The sequence below is a fragment of the Diadema antillarum genome, unplaced genomic scaffold (assembly GCF_040938485.1).
Source record: "Diadema antillarum isolate AM-2024a unplaced genomic scaffold, OU_Dant_1.0 seq00000711_RagTag, whole genome shotgun sequence".
Taxonomy (NCBI): domain Eukaryota; kingdom Metazoa; phylum Echinodermata; class Echinoidea; order Diadematoida; family Diadematidae; genus Diadema; species Diadema antillarum.
The window spans coordinates 379,496-386,225 of NW_027271615.1; positions in this window are offsets into that span (position 1 = coordinate 379,496).

The window sequence follows — 6,730 nt, forward strand, 5'->3', positions numbered from 1 at the left end:
TCATGGCCACCGCCACCTCACCGCGGATACAATAAGAGTGCCTTATTTGCATAGATGAAAGCGCCTACCGAAAGACCGCCACAAACAAAAGAAGGCCTTGACACCCAACCTTGGTCATGGTCTATTACATTCGAAAAACATGTGTCAGTATTTTGTTGGTCAAACTATGGAAATACATGAAAATATCCTGTCGAAACAAGAATATCGGTCTGTAAACACTCGTAAAATAATTGGGAATGAATGTTTTGAACTGGCAGTAATTCAATTGCGAATGTCAACCTTACCTTTTCCCTGTTATATTGTACCTTTTCTCCCAGCAGATTCAAACGCGTTAATAATTGTGACAAACTATAATTATCATGCAGTTGATTTTAGTCAGTAAATCTAAGTTTCATCAAATATGTCAGCGAACTAAACATTGTAATAAAATGAAGTACATTCATTTCAATAAACCATTACCATGTCGATTTAAAAGACACATGTACATATATATATATATATATATATATATATATATATATACACTCATATATACAGAGTGGGAAAAGATAAAGGCATTCATGGACGTATAGATAACGTACATGTTTCACGTATATACAGTATACACACATTCGTTGAACTACGTTCGTGAATGCCCTTATCTTCTCACCCTGGATGAATAATGAAGTAGCTACATGTACACTTGTTCTGTACAAGGTCGAGGCGCCTTCTCTTTCTCGCTCTGTCTCTCTCATTTCATATATATATATAAGTAACAAAAGATAAGTAACAAAAATACAATGAATAATACAATAATGTAAAATGAATTTTGTTATTGTTCTCTCAGTATCAACACTTGAGAAAGGGCGGCGAGACGCTCGAAAATTTGTGTGAAGAAATAAACCGTTGGTGAATACAGCATGAACTTTGTTACAGCTTTGTTACTTATCTTTTTATCTTGCCAACACGTGGGCTACCTTATCAACATATATATATATATATATATATATATATATATATATATATATTCATATTTTTAATACACATATGTGTATCTTTATAATATTAATAATTTTGCCTTATTCTGTTCAAATGTATGCAAATTGGTTGCTTTTTTGCGCGCTTTTGTGTTTACGTCCCAAGCCCTTGAAAAAGACTGGTAACTCCGTCGAAAGCTTGGGAGAGTAAAAGGCTATTAGTGAACATTACTGCAACGTCTGCGAGCAGTCTTTCCCGTCACACCTACACATAAATATAATTCAGCACCCACAACGTAGGAGGCCAAGCCCGCTTCACCTTATATGTTGTATATATATGATTATATATAATGAAACGTTTAGTCCGCGTGTTGGTACCAGTAGGTATAGAAAAGATGAAAAAGTAGAGTGGTAATGCATTTTGACAGTCTTCATCTTCATCATCATTTTTTCTGTCTACATGTATATAGAAATATATATATATATATATATATATATATATATATACCAAAATATATGTATCTTACATACAATTATAAATTCAGCAATGTTATAACAACTGCACTTGATAACCTAGGACGGCGCTTCTTCTCTGTCATAATAGTATAGGACAAAATATGTACCATGTAAAGCAGAACATAAAAATGCTTCTCCTTCATGCTTCAGTCAGATTTTTTTATCCCGTTTTGCAAAGCTTCTTCAGCATACATAATACCGTGTTGTTGTAGCCTATAAGAAAAGCAATCAGCTTTTGTGAGAAAAAGGAAAGAAAGAACACAGACAAGTTTCAAACGTAAAACTTGCCATTCATCTCTCTCATCTTGACCACACAGTGGTATAAACACGAACTAAAGATTTGCCACGCAAACGCTAAGAGGACGCTAATCAGGCAGATCATTATGTTCTGAACATGCGCGACACAGCCAACAGCCATGATCATTGTCCAACACGGGAGGCTGCGCCGTCTTGATGTTAGCGTCGCCGATCTGAAGAACTCGCTGTTACCACAGATCAGAATTGAAGATCTCGGGTAGTAGAATACCCATTTCCATGAATTTTGGATACTAGAGGTATTCACATGTGCATAAAAAAATCACACTATCGATCGAGATAAATGATGATCACTGGCAATTTCCCCCTTCTTATGTAAGTCAATGTGATCAGTTCGGGTGATAGAATAGCAGGATTAAAACTATCAACGTTCGATACCTTCGCCAATCACGTATAAGCAAAGGTTATTATAGCTCTAGAATAAAACTTTCGTTTGAAAGACCTGAAAAGAAAGAGTACCGCCTATTTCCAAAACCTAGCCCATAATAAAGGCGCGGCACGCGTGAATAGATGTTTCATGGCCACGCCACCTCACCGCGAATACAATAAGAGTGCCTTATTTGCATAGATGAAAGCGCCTACCGAAAGACCGCCTCAGACAAAAGAAGGCCATGATATCCAACCTTGGTCATGGTTTGTTACATTCGAAAAACATGTGTCAGTATTTTGTTGGTCAAACTATGGAAATATATGAACTTATCCCGTCGAAACAAGAATATCGGTCTGTAAACACTCGTAAAATAATGGGGAATGAGTGTTTTGAACTGGCAACACCTCAATTGCGAATGTCAACCTTACCTTTTCCCTGTCATATTGTACCTTTTCTGCCAGCAGAATCAAACACGTGAATGATTGTGACAGACTATATTATCGCGCAATTGATTGTGGGCTGTAAATCTAGGTTTCATCAAGTATGTCAACGAACTAAATATTGAAAAGAAATTAAATATTCATTTCAATAAAGCATTGTCATGTCGATTTAAAAGATATACATACATACATAATATGCAGAGTGGGAATAGATAAAGGCATTCATGGACGTATAGATAATTCAACGTACATGTTCCACGTATACACACATTCGTTGAACTACGTTCGTGAATGCCCTTATCTTCTCACCCTGGATGAATAATGAAGTAGCTACATGTACACTTGTTCTGTACAAGGCGCCTTCTCTTCCTCGCTCTCTCTCTCTCTCTTATATGTATAATATATATATATATATATAATATATATATGTATATATATATAACAGCAACAAATAGTTTCTTCTCGGAGTCCTAAGAAAGTATAGATTCACTACAGTAGGTCAATATAAACTCCGTTGGAGACGTAAAGTGTCAAATGTATTGACTTGACAAAGCCCTATGGGCGAAAATGCGTCAAATTTATGTCTCCAACGGAGTTTATATTGACCTACTGTTGTGATATATATATATATATATATATATATATATATATATATATATATATATATATATATATATATATATATATATATACCTTTATATACGATTTTGCCTTATTCTGTTCAAATGTATGCAAATTGGTTGCTTTTCTGCTTTTGTGTTTACGTTCCAAGCCCTTGAAAAAGACTGGTAACTCGGTCGAAAGCTTGGGAGAGTAAAAGGCTATTAGTGAACATTACTGCAACATCTGCGAGCAGTCTTTCCCGTCACACCTACACATGAATATAATGCAGCACCCACAACGTAGGAGGCCAAGCCGCTTCACCTTGTATGCTATATATATATATAGATTATGATTATGTATTATGAAACTCATAGTCCGCGTGTTGGTACCAGTAAAGAAAAGATAAACAAGTAGAGTGGTAATGCATTTTGACAGTCCAACAGTGCTATTTATTAGCACATTCGGACTTTCAAAATTCATTACCATTCTACTTCTTCATCTTTTCTACCGACATGTATATAGAAGTATATATATATATATATATATTTTGACAGTAATGTTATAACGACTGCGCTTGATAACCTAAGACGGCGCTTCTTCTCTGTCATAATAGTATAGGACAAAATATGTACCATGTAAAGCAGAACATAAAATGCTTCTCCTTCATGCTGCAGTCAGATTTTTTTGTTTATTCCGCTTTGCAAAGCTTCTTCAGGATACATAATACCGTGTTGTAGCCTATAAGAAAAGCAATCAGCTTTTGCGAGAAAAAGGAAAGAAAGAACACAGACAAGTTTCAATCATAAAACTTGCCATTCATCTCTCTCATCTTGACCACACAGTGGTATAAACACGAACTAAAGATTTGCCTCGCAAACGCTAAGAGGACGCTAATCAGGCAGATCATTATGTTCTGAACATGCGCGACACAGCCAACAGCCATGATCATTGTCCAACACGGGAATCTGCGCCGTCTTGATGTTAGCGTCGCCGATCTGAAGAACTCGCTGTTACCACAGATCAGAATTGAAGATCGCGGGCAGTACAATACCCATTTCCGTGAATTTTGGATACTAGAGGTATTCACATGTTCTTAAAAAAAATCAAACTATCATTTTTTAGCTCTGTATTATTCAATTTTCAAAACAGATTCAAATTCTGTCCATTCCAGTTGCATTACTCCTGTCTCGATACCGGTGGGACGTGGCTGTTGTGATGGGTCCGTACATGTATTTCCATAACCATCCTCCATCATGTCTATAGCAACGTGGATTGACTGTATGCATTGTGCCAACGATTTTCGTGTACATTTTTCAAGAAGTGATTATGTCAGTAATGCATCTAATTGTTATCAAAAAAAGAAAATCAACAAGCTGTATACAGGTACTTGAAATACGTGGGGTACCTTGTATGAAGAATGTGGTAATGACAGGGTGTTGAAGGAAGGCCTCTGATTTCGACGGACTGTGAGAAAAAAATAGGAAATGATTATCATTAGCGCAGATAGGGTCTTTACCAAGAAAGAAGAGTCAATCAGAGCAACGTACAGAACAGAAACCAAGAATTCAAGAGACCTCCCCTGATGGTAGCATAAGTTGTGAAGATTTTGCATGTTCAAAGAAAGCTTTAGTTCATGAATAAACGCAGTATAAGCATATACAAACTTCGCCTTTTGTGAGAGTTCTTTCGGTCGACTTTCAAATGCAGTGAGCATCGCGGAGCTGCAAGAAAACGATACATGTTTTATGAAGACTAGAAGAGCCCTATGATAGTTATAGTCGAAGCCTGTGAATGAAACTTATATACTAGCGTGACACCTACGCTTTATTGAACATGGTTTGAGTTTTTAGGTCAGTAAAACACGTTTCCAAATTAATCTTTGACAGGAATTACTTCGACTCCCTTTGCCTATAGCATATTTTGCTTCATTTCTGTGCACAACAAAATATGAGTTTCAGTACCACCTGTGTTCTGCATTCATTCCTTGAAACCCTTCAGTTTGTAGCGAAATGAAGCATCATCCTATATGCATCCTACAGCATACGAGTGATTGCATGGATGTATACGAAACTACAAACGTGAAAAACAGCTCATTCTGTATTTGGCGTGTACATGCATTCATTTATTATGTATAATTATTATCATCATTGAGCGTATCTAATTGAACTCATGAACCAGACGGCGAAAACTTCCCCCTTCCTTTGCAGCGATAGTGATTACTATTGACATTGAGATTATCGTAACTTCACAGTCAATTATGCCTAATGTGAATAACAAGTCAACGATCAGAAATGAAGAAGTTGAGGGGCAAGATATAAAGAGAGAGTGAGGGAGAGAGAAAGAGAGGGTGAGACAGAGCACATACTTTGATTTATGCAAAGGCACGATCAGTGATCGAAATCATAAAAATTGATAAAGAAAAGTATGAATAATGAAGCTAGCATTCTACGCTACACCGGGACGACTGAACTTCGACAGTATAGAGTGTAAATACTGTTTCTGCTAGAGAAAAAGATGACACTCTGAGTTACAAGACGTGTAGTGAACAGAATTAGCAGCAATAAGAAAAGCGCCTCAGATCTTCCGACAGAAGATAGCTGTATTGACTATACTGCTGAATAACGTAAACTAATCAGGAGCGATTAGCGAGTAAGGAGACGTAATTTCAAAAGAGAGATAATGACATCAAAAAAGCCCACATTAGCAGAGTTTCTAAAGGTTGTCTTTATGTTTGTAGTTTCTTTTCGTTGTTTGTTTGTTTGATTGATTGACATCTTGTTTCTTTGCTTGATATTTTGTTGCCCCGGCGGCTCAATCCCACTTACCAGCATTGCCTTCTTCTTTATAGCTGCTACACGGGTACGATGATTTTTGAAGTCCTTTGATTCTCTCTTTCTATCATTTTGCATCATGGTAATTTTGTTGGAAAGATTTTAGTTTTTACTGCACCTCAAATGTTTTCCCTTATGTTTTTTTTTTTTTTTACCTCAAATAACGTGATCATACTAATCATATAATGTTTAACAATTTTATATATATTTTCTTTTTTTTTCAAAACATAAGGATGCGTGCTTGACTTGATCATATTCTTTGATGTGTGGATGCATGACTTTCGCGACGGATGAGTGCTAGACTTTACATTCTGATTTTGCAGTTTTCTCCGATATTACTAAGGTTGTGAGACGTTAGCGGTTAAAATGTCGGGAAATGAATCTGCCGTCATGCGAAGGTCCAGCATCAAAACACTTTTCCGAAGTGAAGTACAATTTCTGGGATACCTCTAATATCGCTGATATTCTGTTTGTAAGTGTTACCCAACACCCAATGTACCGATCACGTCAAAAAGCAAAGTAATAGATTTTTTCACATGGTCATAATATTGGTGCGATACGAAAATGAAACTCACTAAGCTCCAAAATAATTTCAGTAAACAATGATATTGTTACCGATCAAAATCTTTTGAAATATTCAGAAATACGCAAACCAAAAATCACTCTCTCCATTTCTTTACGCCTCCCCCCCCCCCCGAA